Raw genomic sequence first — 17,870 nt, 5'->3', positions numbered from 1 at the left:
TGCAGACAGGTATCATCAACGCTCGCTCTTCATCACTGTTTGTCACTTACAGGAATGTGCCTCTGGGCTTTCCTGCCTACTGAACCAATTTCCTATAAACACACACCTTCCCTCTCCGAGGAATTTCCTAACACATCATCTTTCATCAGTGAAAGTTCAAGCTGTTGAGCTGCAACGTTCTCCTCCTCCTTCCCTTCCAAACTTTTTTTTTTTTTTTGAGACACACTCAGAAGTGTGGCTTAAATTATTGAAAAACCTCTGGAAAATAACGCTTCCTCTCGTGTCTTCACCTTCAGCGCTAATGAGAAAGCAGCTCATTGTTGATGTGTTAAGCTGTAGCTGTCTGAGAAAGAAGAAAAAAAAAGATACACAAATAACAGCGCTTGAGGTGCCAAAGAACTGGATCACTCCCTCTATCCGCAAACCGAATGAGAGACATTAAGGTCTCGTGTTTTTTTTTTTTTTTGTGTTTGTTTTCATGCTGATAGCCCAAGTTAGCGCCGCAAAAAAAATTAGTCGAAACTCGCATCAAGTTTGTTGGCTGACAAATTTGTTTTGACACTCATTTTCTATGTACGTCAGCGTTGCGTTGCCTCGTGTCAGCGGGTAGAGGAAGAGAGCGAGGCTGATAAAGTTGGCTACTCGCCGTGCTCCAAACCCTTGGCGGTGGAGGGATATCTCTCACAGCAGATGCCAGAGAGAGGCAGATGCTTTTCATCTTCAATGAGACAAATTCCTAGAGCGAGGTTTTTATTCTTTATTTATTTCCCTACTTATTTCTCCCCGTGCTGCTTTTTTTTTTTTTGGTGCCTCCCAGCTGCACACAAACACAATGGGACAACACTTGCCACTATGGGCGTTTGTTCGGTGGCAGTAGGGCTACTGAGCGAAGGACAGGGGACCAACAGGGACATGCTGCAGCGTTAGCCAGAATCTGAGTAAAGGCTCTGCACACAGGAAGACATTGTTAGCAACTCTGTGGGAGAGCAGGAGAAAAAACAGAGAGAAGACGGAGGGGTGGAAGTCTGCCCTTGTGAGATTGTATTCTATGAACAGATTCAGTGAGAATAATGGGCCTCTTTACTTATATTCAAGTGTGATTGTGCTCGTCGCAGTAATGTATTGTTGGATAAATCAGATAAGAAGGGTACAAAGGAATGGTTTGATACAGTATGAAGCATTCTGCTTATGATAACATAACACCAGTTGTTTTATCATGTTGTAATCCGAGGTTGTGAGTTTTAATCTTACCGTCTGACTGATCTGTAAATGAAGGTGTTCGTGTGAAGAAAACGTGCAGGACTGACTCACACACTCCAGCATAGGTTCAGTGTGAGCATTGACAGCTAATCGCTTCAATGATCACCTCCTTAAAAGGAGCTATTTACGCAGACGAGATGTCAGGTTCTTAATGAGGAGCAGGTAGGAAAGAGTCTTCCCTTACAGACTGGAGAAAAAGGATGCGGGAGTGTGATGCACCAATGAGAGAAGGAGAACCACGCAGCCGAAGATGCATCATTTGGAAAGCTGTGCCAATCAGAGGACAGGAAACCAACACATCTGAAAATGCATCATGTGGTTAGATAATCTCTGAGTATAAAAGTGTTCAGGGCAAAAAAGGCCGTGGGTTCAGACTTTGTGAACTGATCCAGCGTCTGTCTGTCGTCATGGAAACGTAGTGAAGCCTGAGACTCTGTAACTAACAGGTTAATAAACTCTGTTAACCTGAAAGAGACGCCTCCAGTCCTTCCTCTCATCCCATCAAAAAGGATGCACGCAGAACTCCGAGGTCATCATTTCAAGGAGTCCGGTTTCTTTATACAACATTTAGGAAAAGGATAAACTAGGTCGACTTTTATCCAACAATTCAAATGTGAAGCTCGGGAAGGGTTTGACAGAAAGCGAGCTCTACTAGGAAAATGATATGCCAGATTATTTCGCCACAAATGGAGATCCTAATTAATAAACGTAATCACGACAATTAGGCAGGATGAATTCAGGAGCTAAACAGTTTTGCAGCTTGAGTTGATTATGTGTATTAATACAGTCTGAAACACGAGCTGAAATGAACTTTTAATTAATCAGTATGTCACAACAGAGTTTTAAAAAAGGCAGCGGGTAAATGATGAAAATATAGATAACAACATTCAGACTGAATTTAATTAGCACTAAATTCTCTTTGACACTGACTTCATAATAAAGCAAAGCAGGGATTTTTCACTTGGGCTCTTTTTTTGTTTTGTGTTCGTCTGTAAAGCTCGTGTGAGGAACTTTGAAGTTACAACGTTGACTGAAATGAACACTGAGGCCTCGAGATGAGCGACAAAACCATCCGCGACAGTATGACTTCTTACTATATGCTTATTTGTGATGCTTTAAACTGCTGCCCTGGGGTAGGGCTCACATGGAGTGAAAAAACACAGCACACTGCAGCAACAAGCTTAAAGGCAGAGATTCTAAATGAGTCACATGACTGAAAACAGGATGACCTTCGGCTGACGTGCATTCAGAGGGAGAAGACGAGCACAGATACTACACTAAGACGACACAAGCTGAGCACATTCAGGCGACGAGCACGTTGAAGTGATGAGCCAGGTAAACGTGCGCTTTGTGTGTCTCTGTTCTCGTCTCGGGGAGAAACAAAAGAAAGGCCTTATTAAAGTCCACCCATGCAGGCTTCATTCTTCCAGAGTTTGTTTACTGGAAACAATACATTAGACCCACAGAGGTCTGACACCAGGCCAACACAATTTAAGTTGCAGCATCGAGTCCACGTGTGCAATTTTTCAACATGTCAGGGACATATATTACATGAGAGCACATACAGGAGCCTACGGCAGCCATGTTTCATCTTAACACAGAGAGGCTGGGAAAGACAAATGAAGGGTTATACGAGTTGAAATAAACGTGAACTCAAAATACCAATCACTTCTTGACTCCTTCGGCTGTGTGTGTGTGTGCGTGTGTGTGGGGAGTTCCCTGTCATACAAACCGTGACACTTGCTGTGCATACGGTTATGCTGCTTTAAAGACAGAGAGGTTTAGAGAAGTAGTTAACGAGGGAACAAAGAGACGTGAACATCTCCAACGGTAAAAAACCGTGAGGGACAAAAGATTGGTGCGTGAGTGCAGCGAGGAGGGGAAGAAAACAGAAGTTACACACCTATCCTGTTTGCTTATTTGCCACCCACATCATGTGCCTGTCGTTCACGTTATTACCGTGTGTGTGTGTGTGTGTGTGTGTGTGTGTGTGTGTGTGTGTGTGTGTGTGTGTGGCAAGGGAGTGGCCACCCATACAGAAGTCTACAAACAGACAGTGTGAGACACAGCTGTGCAGTGAGAGAGAGAGAGAGAGAGAGAGAGAGCACAGAGGCTGAGTAAACACTACCATTACACTAACTACAGGTAGCATGTCTGCCTGCCATCGTTTCCATCCCTCCTACTCATGTTCTCTCCCTCTCCGTCTCTGTTTAATGGGTCATCCTGTGTGCGGGGAGGTGGGACAGAAGAGATATATGGCCAAGCAGAGTGCCGAGCTAATCATGGCCGTCTCTGGAGGTGATAAACCCAGACCGGAGAGGCTTGTGTTGGCGCAGCCTGCGACGGCTCCATAAACACAGTTACAAGCTGAATTTCAGACAGCAGTGTGTTTTGGCCTCCTGATTAGTTTTCCATGCCCTGGTAGGTTCACCCTCTCAAGTCTGTTCTCCTTTTCTTTTTCTTTTTTCTTTTTTTTTTTTACCTCAGCAGCCAACATGCACCGCCAATTACCGTAAGCCGACGAGTGCTCTCGTGTAAAATGAAAGCGTGATGTAACCAAAATGAGGTTTCCTCTCGGAGCTTTCTTCTCATGCTGTATCCACAGACTTGATCCTGCGTGTGCCCCCCCCCCCCCCCCACACACACACACGGCTGCGACGCGGCCCTGCGTCGAACCTAACGCCGCCCCACAAAAGGTAATGTCCTGCGACCTATCAAGCTTTACAGCCGTTTTGTTTACAAGCCGAGACCACAGAGTTAATTGTTAACACTTTATTGCCTGGGTGAAGATTGAGAGACAGAAAGAAAAAACCTGGACGAGACGTGCGCACTTCCCTCAATCGAGCAATACAAAAGGAGGGAGCGCTGATTATTGCTGACCTGCAATGAAAACGCTCCTGTCATAAATCACAGGAGGAAAGCGTCTCTGCCTGTTTGGATGACTTAAAGAAATCTATCACGTAGATAATTCAAGACACGGGAATGATTAACAACATAATACTTCAGGTGGGTGACATTTACGCAGACATTAACAGCATGTGACGCTGATGCATGTGACCCAGTGAGACGTCATCTGTGACGCGCGAGGACTGAACTCAGGCTCCCGATGATGCGTCAGACTCGGGACGGGCTCTAACCTGCCCTTCGACAGAATGCAAAGAGCGTCGCGTACTGGCGCCTCCCAAAAGATAGAGCGGCGGTCGGGATGTAGTCCGCTCGAATGAACATTTAACAAAACTCCGACGCCTCCATAAATTGCCACTGAAGAGGGGGATTTACAATCAGCCAATCCCGTCAGCCGCAAATCAATCCCAGGATGAAAGGTGATGTGTAGTACACTGATATGTATTACGCCCAGCAGAAGAGACATACAAGAGTGCCACCTCCATTTGGATTTATTGGAGAGTGATTATTGGAGCTGCACAGCGAGGAGAGAATGGCTCGCACTACAAAGTGCTGGGTAAAGGGCCTGCAATAAATCAAAACGCAGGCTCGATGTAAAACCGACATTTATCAAATGAAAGCCATGTCTCACACTATCTGGACAAATGAACTTCAACTTCAACTTTAGGAGCCACAAACAACTTCAGCTTGATAAAGTTTTCATCTCGTTCGGGAACCTTTTCTTCCCTGACCTCGATCCCTGACCTCGATCTCCTGATCTGCGTTTGGACCGTTTTTTTGTGACGTGGAAATGTGGTGGAGGGTTGTCGCAATACCACAACTTTAAGTAAGACCGTGGTACCTGGTGTGTTACCATGGCAACAGAACACAAGCCGTGTTCGAGCTTTAGTTCGCTAAGATGTAAAGAAAGTCTCAAACCTAAAGAAAAATCCAGAGGAGCTCTTCAAAGACAACGCTGTGTTTGAATTATTTATTTTTCCATCAATGACTTTTTTCTCCAGCAGCTTTTTCAGTCTGTCATTTATTGCCTCAACAACTTTGTCAATACTATTAATAACTAAAAAAACAGGAGTTTTAAAACCACAGTATTACTATGATTTGTCAAATAGCAGCTCTGTTGATCCTGAAGTTTCTTTCTATCAAAGAACGGACCGCAGAGTAAGAGAATGGTCTGTTTTTATTGAGCAAACCTTGAGTTCCTCAAAGCTATAGCCTTTATAAAAACAACGTTCAATGAACAAAGCTTCACTTGAAACAGTGATTTTTTGTGTTGCTGTGTGCAGCCACCAGCCTTGACCTAGTTCAAGGATAAAAAAAGTTTGAATATTTTTGTTGTTCACACATCCGATAGTTCTCCAAATGAATTAGTGCATAATTAAGAATGATTCCGAGCTACGGCCACACATTAAATTAGCAATATAAAGTGAGAAACGTTCTCGACAGCAGATGTGCTCACATATCAAAAGGAAGCGCACACTGTCGAGCGGGGAAGATGAGCTAAGACGTCACCACTTGACGGTTTGCTTGTGGACAGATGGTGCCATAAAATGACTAGGCAGGCAGCACAGAAGGCACAGACTCCCCCACCCCACCCATCTCCCCTCCCCCACGCACCCACCCACCCTTACCAAAGCCAACGCAGAGGACTTCAAACCCCAACACCACCCCCCCTGGGCAGAAAGCCTCGTCTCCACCATTAAAAGACAAACAGAGTGAAGGCATGTGAGCAGGAAGAAGAGCTCCATAGATCAATAGCTGGCCAAACATGGGCCAGTTGTTCCAGCTCCGCTCTATCCACCGGTATGTAATGAGGCCTGCAGGATTCTTTGCAACTGGAAAGTGCAGAAACATGAAAAAAAATATTTGGCACTATAGAGCCATGCTAGACCATGGAAGGGTATGGACTACAACTGGAACTGAAAACACAAAGTTTCCTCCGACAATGTGGAAGAAGAGAAAAAGCCTTCCATCTTTCCTCCTTCAATAGGATATTTATTTATTTTGCAGGAGGCGTAGAGGTGAGGATATTGAGCCCGAACTTTGTATAGCAGCATAGGAGGGGGCTTTTGAGGGCTTCATACAATTCAGCAGGTGTTCCCACTGTTCTAAATCAATTACCTCTAGCCAGTCAGTGCTTAGGGTAGGGGGGTATTGTAAATCAGCTTGGTGTCAGGCCAGATTAGTGACTGTAACGGCTGGGAGTGGAGCTCTTTCCCTTCAGAGGCCTGCATGAGAACCAGGCTGCGGCCGCTTTGCTCAGCGACAGAGGAGCAATAGTTTTGTCACCACACTTTGGACTGAGGTTGGGCTGAATCCATTCTGATAGATTTGGTCGCCTTTTCATACCCTTTAATATCTCTAATGATGGAAGGAAATGCAAATCAATGAGCAGGACTGCTTTCAGGCACTATTGGATTTCTTGGATTCTTTCATCAATGCGATCAAATGTACTTTTTTTTTTTTTTTTGGTCAAGAACTTAATCAATATGGTACACCCACACTCTCTACACACAGCTCTGCAATAATTAGGATTTGCCTTCTCGTACATGGAAAACTCAAATCAGCTGCAGACGGATTAGCCACCGTTGGCTATTAATCAAGAAACGTGCTCATTGGCATGGGGTGAATGGTGCTTGTTCAACTGCCAGCATAAAAGCAACCCCTTATCTCACGACAACCTCTTTATGCAAATGAAATTCCAAGGAACTGCTTTGTCAGCAAAAACTTCCCAAAGAGCACATCCCCTTCAAACACAGGCGGGTGAAACTGTAACTCCTGTTTACTTCATGACAAAGACGATGCAACATTTCTCAAACCATACCAGCTAGGTTGAGTAGCGCTCGTACTCAGAAAGAGCTGAAAGAGCAGTGTTTGAAAATGCGTATTGACACAATGGTTGTATTATTATTTCACCTGACAACGGAGCGTGTAAAAGACGGAGGGAAAACAATCCTCTGCGGTCCAAGGTACAGACGAACAAACCCGAGTGTTGACACAGAGAGAGGTTAGACTAACGCAGCGAGCGCTGGGAAAAGCACTTCCTATATAATCAAGCATTTTGTGGTGGAAACAGAGAGACTGAACCTGCCGGTGTCTTTTTGTAAACGGTGCCGTTTACAAAAAGAAGAACTGCTGATGAGAAACATGTTTGCAGGAATCTAAAAGGCACGCACACATCTGCTGTTCTGAGACTGAACTTAAAACAAAAAGCCTTTGTGTCACACAAAGAAAAGCCAAGACTGCCGCTCTACCTGAAACAGTTAAGACCAAACAGATTTAACATGGGTTAGTTGCCACTGCAAATGGAGAAAAAGGACAATCCCTCAAGTCTTTATTCAACTTCCATCCTGCCTGCTATTCCAGGCGGCCATCCTCTCAGCCCGCTGTCTAACTAGTGAAAAGAGGCAGATTCTAATAAGCCGTTCTGTCACTCTGCGTTTCTCTCCATTCCCCTGTTTCTTCCTCACTCTCTCTCTCTCTCTCTCTCTCTCTCCCTCGCTCCCTGGCCGTGTCTCCCTCTCCCTCTCCGTCTCTTTCCCTCTGTCTGAGCCACGAGCCAGTCTGGTGGAGCAGATGGAACCATATATCCCCATTGCTCTCTGGAGGCCTGAGGATTTAAAATGTAAAAGAGATGAGTGTGGAGAAGGCAGCCACCATTCGATAAAGGGCAGGAGAAGTGGGGGGGGGGCTCTCGGCTTATAGCGCGTTCATTAAAAATGTACAGTATGTCGAAAATCTCCAGAGCTGTAAAATACAATGGTACAGAGGTTTCCTGGTCCGCCTTGAAAACGTTCCAACGCTTTGTTTCAGGTGATGCTAACAGAGCACTAACTGTTTGTATTAGTTACAGCAGCAGATGCCACAAAATACACTTTTAGTGTTGATGGAGACTTAATTGAGAACCAATGAGACCATCAACTAATCGTTTAACTGCCTTTATAAATATTTATCGACAAACATTTGCCTTTTCACACAGCCCGTCTCTACAGAGGGCCTGTAAGCTGCCATGGATCACACACCTTTCATTCAATCGTTTTGTCAGGATAACGACGCTCGTGAACTTGCACAACGAGGCTAAAATGAGCTTAGTGTCGTCATCCCGAGACAACGAGATAAACAAAAAAGTTAAGATCACAAATGTACTCTTTATCGCAGTTTGAAGGAGTAAAATAAAACGAGTTTATCTGTGTCTGATTAGGGCTTCATGTTTATCAACCAGGGTTAGATAATGAATTAGCATCAGTTTTGATGGACTGACTATTCATGCAGCGTTGGGTTAGATTCTGTTTCCAGCCTGTCACTGGGTGTGGATATAATCAGTATCTTACATTGACCGCTGTTTGCTTTTGGAATGTTGATCAAACAGGAAACTGATCGATAAGGCAGCATCTGATGTCCCGATTCATTCAGAATGACCACAATAACGAGTTAGCAAGTCAAGTTAGTCATTTAATAAATGAACTAAATGCTTGGAGTTAACAGCCATGTGAAACACACGTGACTCTTTAAGTGTCCTTACCCAGAAATCTGGAGTCAGACTTGCCTTCCTCACACTCCTCACCTCAGACCACCTTTCAGGTAATGACGAGATATCCCAACACTAGATCTGTCGTCGGGGAGGAGATTTTGCTCCGTCTTCCATCTCTGCGTGGCAGCTTGACAGGCAGGAAGAGTGAAGAACAACAGGCATGCGAGGTCGTGAGCCGTACAATCGATTGCCAAGCTGACTAGCGAGGTCCATTATACTGACAGGCCGGAGCCACAACACGACGACCTGCACTCCACCGACGTCCTCATTACTACCTATGAATCTCTCACTGGGACCAATCTCTCCGGTGCTCGACCTCTTCTTGCTTCCTATCCGCAGTATACGTCTCCCTGGGCTGAACACAGGAGTGCATTTCGATCTGTCAGTCTGATGGATGCGTTTTCCAAGAGGCAAAAGCCACACCTAAGCCTCCGCGTCCAGCTTCACACACTTGACAAGCAATGGATGCAGAACAAAGGCAACAAACAGTAAATATACACCGATTTTTTGGTTGTTGCTCTTTTGGGTAAAAATGCAGTCTGGAAGGACTTAACAGCCCGTGCAATCTTGGGGAAATTTCACCCGTCCAACAGGAACAGGAAACTTCTGCTGTATTAAACATTTTTCACACCATCGCCCTTTGCGATCTGCTCCCCTCGTCCTTCTCCACCACCTCCACCCCCTCTAGTTATTCTGAAATCCTTAGTCCTTGGAAGACTTATTTATACCCTAACCCCCACCCCCCGCCTCATACTACACCGGCATAGGATTTACCTGCTGCAGCTGAGACATCCTCCAGACTATCAATTACCACCAGTGTAGAGTCACTGTTCTGCAGCTTGGCTAACAAGACACGCACACACATACAATACAAACACACACACACACACACACACACACACACACATACTGAGGGAAGTCTTGGAAACATCCAGTTCGAGAAATTCTGAGTTGAATATGTGTCAAAGGATTTCACTGACTAATCAAACAGCTAGCTGGACATTCACCTGATGAAACACGTAGACAGGAGTGTGGAAGCAGCCAATCAGGCTAACTGGCATTTAGATCAAATGTTCTGTGACAGAAGAGTCGAGTTTTTTCATTATGAGGAAGAAGAGCAGCAATTATTGAAGTGAATATGACAGACGCGCTTTCTTCAGAAAACGGAGCAGTACCGTCTCGTATTGGAAAATTAATAAAGAACTCTTAATCTAACAGAACTAGAACCAGTCAATGTGGATGTTTGGATAAAAGTGGCGTGCCTGCATTTCAGAGATTTTTTGAAGTATTAAAAAAAAGCACAAACATAAAAAACCTGCAGCCCCTCGCTGCAGTCCTTTTTTTTTTTTAGTCGTGACTGGTCTGCAATGTGCTGAAATCAGAGATCTCACCAAATTCTTCCTGACATGTCATCTCTCTCTCTCTCTCTCTCTCTCTCTCTGACAACGATTAGACTGAACACCAGGCCATTACACATACAGAGAGACACGCAGGGACAGGACCTGTCACTCACCCCAGCAGATCCGCCCTGACGCCTAAAGTGCCTCTGTCAGGTCAACAAATGAAAAGCCATCACAGCCAATGTTGCAGTCACCCAGTTGAAGTCATTCCAGAGACTGCTTAAACGCTTCCTCGTCACGTCCTGTTCAACTTGGTTGAGCATATTTGGGCTCAAGGCGCCAGCTTTGATTTCTGCGCCTTTAGTGCTTTGTTGATTTACCATCGCTGAAGGTGAACAAACATGCGGGAAACAGCAATCATGGCAGGGGCATTAGGCTAACACTCCCTAATGTGACTGGTAGGGGGGACTAGAGCCTGAGATCTCACAGAGCCTGGTCACATCAGTCCACCCAGTGCAGACTGTACGCCTGTGGAGAAACATCTGAGAAAGCAAATTCCTTTCAAGTGAGCCATCGTGTCTCGCCGTGGCAGGAGCTCAGTGATCATTAGGAGAACATATTCGGGTCAAAAAGCTAATGAATGTGCATGAACAATGGACTGTATGGAAACTGCCTTTAAAGCAGAACACCCCCAGCTCCCCATCAAACCACAAGTCACCAGAGAGACTGAGCAAAGGGGGGGATTCTTTTGGGGGTTTTTTATCACTTACTGACCAACGTGCAAAAATGTTGAATGCATTATTTCGACGGAAAACTTTCCCACCTTCCCAGCTAGCATAAAGACATCGCGTGTTTATCTTGAGCTTCCATGCAGGAGATGTAAAGGGTCTTTCTTATGAACCATATGGAGGAAGCTGGCTATCCCCCTACAACAACCCCCCCCCCCCCCCGACCCCCTCCCTCCCCTTTCCCACAGCTATTGGTCCTGTCTGACTGTCAGCCTCGGCAGCCAAGTCTCCCATGTTTACTAATGTAGAAGCAACCCCTTTATCAGGGAGGAGATTTGTAGGGAAGAGGCAGGGGATTAGCCATCAAATTACCAGGCAGACAGCATTCGTGCTGCAGGGTTGTGAAGAGGTAATCTCTGAGGCTGAAGGGGGGAGATCCTGATAAAGGTTTGGGATTGGTGCTGCGGAACTACAAAATCCAAACAGCATTTAAGTCAAATCTAAAAGTGTGCTTCAGGAGAGTTAGTTTTTTTTCCTCCAAGAAAGTTCCCCCTTGCCTGTTTTTTTTGTTGTTGTTTGTTTGTTGTGGTAACTTCTTCAATATGACCAACATGGTTCCTCCAGTGTGGTCGGGCTCTGTGGTCTTATTACACCCCACACACAGCAAGACTTTTGAGAGGAGAAATCCCTCAAACAGGAATGCTGTAGCTATGGCAGGGCAAGTGGAATTAGATTTCAGTGGCCTTGCTTGCGGTTCTTGCATTGTCACCCCGCTGCCCTCCCTTAAACAAGCAGTGTTCTCCTCAGAGAGCCCCCCCCCCCCACCCCCCCATGCCCCCCACCCCCGGACACAGGAATGTTTCATCAACGCCTCGGCCCCCAGCACCCTTACAGGGCCACGCTGAGCCAACAGGCGCTGCATAGGGACGGCTATAAATAAGTCAGACATTATAATGAAACCGAATGAATCTCCATCCATCTTCCCAAAACAAGCCAGCGACCACAAGAGCTCTGCGAGGAGGAAGAATCATCGCATCGGTTTGAGGACGAACCACAGCCAAACTGACCAGAGTGGAAACATGCAAGACGCGCGCCACGCTCTGAGATGCTGCTGGGTCCGAGTGTTTGCATGCAGAGGAGAGGCTTCTTTTATCATCTGAAATCTAGATTTAAGAGAGGGGGGGGCCTAATCCCACATGCCACAATTTGAGATCAGCAAGAAGCAGAGTGTTGAAAACAAGTCATAACTTCAGGGGGGGAAGAGACGGGAGAGCTGATAAAGTAATCAAGCAGAATGTTGAGTCCAAGCCAGACATTTGGAGAAATTGGGAGGCTGAACAAACAGCAGCGATGGCGGAGGCAGAGGGATAAATCAGCCACACGACTGTAGTCCCGGAAGCAGGCAGCAAATAAATCAAGCCTGCGTTCAATTTGATTTGCTTTACAGTAGTTAAGCATCGGCAGTTATCCCTTCACACTCAAGAGCAAGGTGAAGCTGTGACCTTTAGTTCCCTTTATTAGCAGTCCACAAGCAGCCAACCTGACCTTGTCTCAGAAAATATAACATTTGATATTAGCAGCATATCACACAGCCATTTATCCTCCATGGAATGAGTATCATGCAACAGAGCAAAAACTTACGTTCCCTGGTTTGGTCCAATTTTCAGGAAATAGTTCAATGCATGGAATAATATATTTTTTTGCCATGGCCTATGCATGTCTCCTACCTGCCCTGCTGCACACCGACATACACAAGCACACGCTCTGCTCCTGTCATACATACAGAGTACCAAAAAAAAAAAAAAAAGCAGCTCCCCCTGCTGAAAATGTAGCCTGTTTCAATCAATGTGGAGGCGTAATGGGATGATGTGGAATTGAAATGAGTTTTGTGCAAGGAGGGAAATGTCCTCTGTGACAAAGCAGATTTGTGTTCCCGTTGAGGAATCCAGTGGCGCAGTGCACAGACTTAAAGTTAAATGAAAGGTGCAAGGCTATGAGCACAACACAGACCTCTGATGGCTGGCTATAACAGGCCATAAAAATGAGAATACATTGAACCGGTGGTGGAGAATAGACAATGTAAAGAAAGAGTGCAACAGAAGGCTGTGGGTCACTACAGAGCTGAACGAGCTTTACGACTGAGCAGAGGTGGAAAAAAATCTATTTATGTAAAAATCCAGATTCTTCTTCTTTTTATTTATTTATTTTTATTTAAAATCGAATCCTAACTTCCAAAAGAAAATGATGCATGTTTTCCGCAGCCCTACGACTGAGCACTAAGATCCACGTCAAGGCTGCAACTTTGTCATTGTAGATTCATTTGAAAATATTCTGCTGATCAGTCAATCGATGGTTTAATCATGAAGTTGTGCCAGAGGTCGACGTTATTTTAAAAATGAATATTTACCTTTAAAAAATACAGAGAGACAATCAGTCAGTCCTTATCATCATGTTTCATGTTACGCCATGAAAAAGTGATGACAGAAAGTTCTTTCCACGTCATTGTGGTTCTGCTCCACATATTTATATGTAATTATCAATGAGACAACAGAGCTCCTGTAAATGTGTCATAATGCTCAAGGGGAGACGCATTGTGTGAACACAATTGGAGATTTTATGACTTTACCAAAAAAACAAAAAGAAAAGTCCTGCCAGTAAAAAGACTGTGTGAAGGCTGGGTGAGCTGATGTGGAAGCACAGCAGGTAATATTCAGGAAGAGTTCATCACGTTCGTATCACAGGAACGGCCAGCAGCAACGACCACATCATGTTGGATTCGGTTGATTTGGAATCCATTTCTGTATTTCTGCTAATCCACCATGTTTGGCCTCCTGAGACGCCCTCATGTCCAAACAGTGAAGGTCGTCGATGTGAGGTGTGTGTGTGTGTGTGTGTGAATAGTTAAGACAGGAAGAATTCAGGGGCAACATGTACCAGGATCTTTTCTAGAAAATTCACATGTTGGTGTGCAATCAAAGGATGTAGGTGGCTTTCACAAGACACGTTTCAATTGATCACAAATCAGGAAAAAAATGAAAAAAGAGAAAGAAAAAAAAAATGTTTATGAAGCCTGAGTAGATGTCAAAGAAGAGACTAAGACATGCTTCAATCAAAAGAGCTCTGTGCCTGAAGCAGCTGAGGAAAAGTGCTCTTGTCAAAACACTGGATTTAGTGATGAAGAAGTCCTTTCTTCTAAACCTTTCCTCTCAGCACCTGTCACAATGAATGAGGGGGACGTCTGCAAAGAAAGGAAGTGTCACATCCGCCACAAAAAAAAAAAAAAAAAGTCGCTCATGTTGTGCAGCGCTCGCGCATCACGCGGCCAGTGGCCGTTGATTGACATCGCACATTAAGCAGGACATGTCTGGCACACTCACCCCCAGCTGTATCAACATCTTGTGCAGCACAGACCAGAGGATTGACAATTAGGCGCTGTCATCATAAACACAGCTACTCGTGACCTTGTCACCATCGGGCGAAACTCAGTGACACAAACACAATTGAGAAACTTCCCTCTGCTGCTGCTTCTTCACCCGGGACCTGATCACTAATAAGTCAGCAACAGAGTCAAAGCTTAGAATTTTAATAAGCCAACAAAAGGGCCCAACAGGCTTCCAGTCTCCTTACAGTACACATCCTAGACAAATATATGGCCCTGCTGACACAAAGGCCTCCTCAGACATTGATCTGTGATTGTAAGAAACCTCCTTCTTGTCCCAACTGGGACTCGAGTGACTAAGCAGATCCATCATGCATTAACAGGCCATTACACATCGCCCGTTTCACAGATGATGAGAAATCAAGTTTTATGGAGAAATCCATATGCTCAGCCCATAATTACTTGTGAGGGAATCAGATGGGGAGAGAGATTGAGCGATTGACCGTTCCTCGCAGTAATCCATTGAAAGGAGAAGAGAGTGCGTCCGAGGCAGTCATTTAAGGGGAGGATATCCTCCATGTTTGGTCGGGGGAATCTAATAAAGCGCAGTGGTTTACAAATGACCAGAGTTATTTCTCAGGTCACTTCCTGGACTCTTAATGTTTCTGTGGAACATTACCGGTGACAGAGTGACTTGAGCACAATCGTAAAAGCGGAATGGCGGGTCAGCGGCCTGCGTGCTGGAGGTGAGGGAGGACGACCTGCAGGTCATCCTGTGTGGACACAGATTGGTTTTCTTTGAACAAGTGTTCATGCCTAACACTTTTTTTTTGTTTTGTCTTGTTTGTTTATCCTTCTAGCCTTCTTGAGTTTGGCCACAAGGTCATTTATTAATCAAGCGACCTACCAGTAAAGACTGACTGCTAACAGCCAGGGTCGTCATTAGTTTCACAGGAAAGAAAAAGCATTTCATTGATAGAAAAATAAAAGGCAAGTTTAGCTTTGGTCCAACTATAAAGAAAAACACACAAGTTTCCATTGAAGTGAGACAGACCCGTGGGGAAGTGCAGTGGTTTCAAAGGCCAAACAGAAACGAGACAGACATGTTGTCTACACTCTGTTCTTTGAAAGGTTAAGACAGCTCTGATGGAAAAGAGCAAGTTGCAAAAGGGATATTTTATTCCCACTGACAGCTCCTCGTATTGAGCAACAAACTTATTGTGCAACAACTGCCACATTTATTGTGACCGAGTACGAGATGAACTCGGTCCAAACGTTCCTCATACAGGAGCATAAAAGTTTTATGTCGTAATAAAGACGAAACAAAAGATTTAAGACATAATTACAGCTGAGGGAGACGTTCAGAGCGCTTTATTCTGTGTTGAGATGAAGCCAAAGTGGTTCAAAAACTTTCTTCGGTTGAGTCTTTCCAAAAACTTCCTTCAGCTAAGTCGTAGCTGATCATCACTGTCAGTTAAAAACAAACACTTCCCAAAACAAGAATTACAGCTTTTACTTTGTTAAAAAGGAACACGCATATTTCAAAAAAAATCCTAATTGACTACCAACATTTCTCCTCTGAAATGATCTGAAAGTTCAAAGCTTTTCAGTGTCTCCTTCCAGAGCCGGAATGTTTGTCTGTGAAACGTAACCCTCCAGATTGCCCAGGGAGATAAAGACAACTGGAAAAACAGGTTGTTTGGCCTCGGTGCAGGCCTAATGCAGCAGAACGGCAGGGTGTCTCACCTTAGCAGCGGTAGCTAGGGGACATTCTATGGCCCTTCTATTCAAAGTCCTCTGAATACGTAGGGGAGGGCTTCACCAGACAGGGCAATTTGCCAGAGAGCCAGCCAATAGAGCTAAGCCAAGACGAGGTTAAACTATTGTTTTGGCTTAACAAGCCAGAGTGAGCAAGGACAAAAGGAGCGGGGACAAAAGAATAGTAAGAAAATACCTGACCATTGAAGTGTAACACATCAACTTATTTTGTTACTTAAATAATAAAAGAGGAAGTTTATCTCAAGAGGAAAAATAAAAACAATGGGAATGGGAGTTTAAAGACCATGAACGTTCAGTTTACAAGCCAATATGTTTTCTTCAGAGTTACGTGGAGTGAAATGAACACTTACCCATACATGTCAGGAAAGTCCACTGATAAACTTGGAATAATTACTCTTATTCCTTATTCCTGAGAGAGACACACACAGAGAGAGGGAACGAAGAGAGAGTATCCAAATCCTTGAAAGAAAACCCAACTGTATCCAAGAAAGATTATCCCTGAGCGGTGTCTTATGAAAAGGTGTAAGAGAGAAAGTAGCCTCTGCTTCCTGCTCAGTTATTCCATCCACAGCGTTTCATTAAAGCGGAGGAACTGTCTCTGGGCTCTCCGGTGATACGTTTCCAGCTGTGGCTGTAGAGCGATGTGTCCTGGGGAGAGATCCTTCAGAGGCAATGTTTGTTCACACACTGAGCGGGCGTTCAGGGGACTGCCTGGGAGAGGCCAAGCCCACAGTGTGATGTCACTGGTGTCAAATTTCAGTGTGAGTTGGGGGGGGGAGGCAAAGGGGGGAGGCAAAGGGCCTTACCTTTTTGAAAACCTTGACCAATGAGGGAGGGTTTTTAATGCACCTGCAAGGAAGGAAGAAAAAAAAAAAAAAAAAAAAAAAAAGGCACCACAACACGTGATGTTATGTGCTGCTGCAGCTTGCAGACTCCATTGTGTCTTATCTATTGCCCACCTTCCACGAAGAGAATGGCACCTAATGGAAGCTCATATGCAGGCTTTGCTAAACCTGAGTAAAAAAAAGCAGGCTGTCTGACAACTCCAACATCCTTAATTGTGCTCTTAAATGGAACTCCTGCATGTGTTTCCAAATCAATTTTCCATGTGATTATCGCTGAAGCTAAGAAGTGACCTTGAAACATGAAAAAAAAAAAAAAAGAATAAACATTCCCAAAGGACGGGCTGGATATGAAATGGACAGTGACATTTTTGGTGGGTTTCAGAAATGACTTCACACGCTGTCTCTGGTCAAAAAAAAAAAAAAAAAAAAAAAAAAGAAAAGAAATATGCAAAATCCCCACTCTTGATTCAGCATTGCACACGCACACACACACACACACACACACACACACACACACTCAGGGTTCCCAAACACACTGGCTCTCACTCCCCGCGGTCAAACTCTTCTAGCCATGGAGCTAATCATCCACAACAGATGTTCAGAAATGTTCAGTTGGATTTATGACAGAGCTCAGAGGAACAGCCAAGTCAGCCTCTGGTGCTGCTTCTTTTTTTTTTTTTTTTTTTCTCCCTCCGTCCCTACAAGGACAAGGGATTGCACTGCGAGAGGATGTCAGCACAACCATTCTCTTCCCCTAAAAATTCCCTGGCTCTCTCTGAGATTCACCATCCGAGACGACAGCGCCTTAATAGATCACAGAGCCTCGGGACCTTGGGGAGAGGTTTGCCCATTTATCCCAATAATACCGTGTGGACTGTAACTTGACTCATGCAGTAATGCTTCAACAATATTTCGCCCTGGACATTATTATGTTTTTTTTTTCATATATCAGTGCCACTGCTGACGCTGCAAGACATGGCCGAGTCCGGAGACAAATGTTTGTAGTAAAGCCGTATATAATGCCAAGCTGCATTAATAATTCATGCATTAGCGCTCTATTATTAAATGTGCATACTTTCTAAAAGGAAAATAAGCAGTAATCATTGC

At 44.6% G+C, this 17,870-nt stretch overlaps 1 protein-coding gene across 14 annotated transcripts in view; it reads right to left on the bottom strand.

Annotated features, from left to right (window-relative positions):
- The window catches only part of ptprfb (protein tyrosine phosphatase receptor type Fb), a 170,486-nt gene that overhangs the window by 113,753 nt on the left and 38,863 nt on the right, over positions 1-17,870 (bottom strand). The window contains exon 1 of one of the 14 annotated variants that reach the window (XM_079348477.1): positions 16,269-16,679. The exons of the other annotated variants lie outside the window; for them this stretch is intronic. The gene's annotated coding sequence lies outside the window, so the exon portion shown is untranslated. Of the gene's footprint in view, positions 1-16,268; positions 16,680-17,870 lie in introns of those variants that run through there. 14 annotated transcript variants of the gene reach the window in all.

Source organism: Symphodus melops (genome assembly GCF_947650265.1).
Source record: "Symphodus melops genome assembly, chromosome: 7".
Classification (NCBI taxonomy): Eukaryota; Metazoa; Chordata; class Actinopteri; order Labriformes; family Labridae; genus Symphodus; species Symphodus melops.
This window is presented reverse-complemented; position numbering and strand designations above follow the sequence as displayed.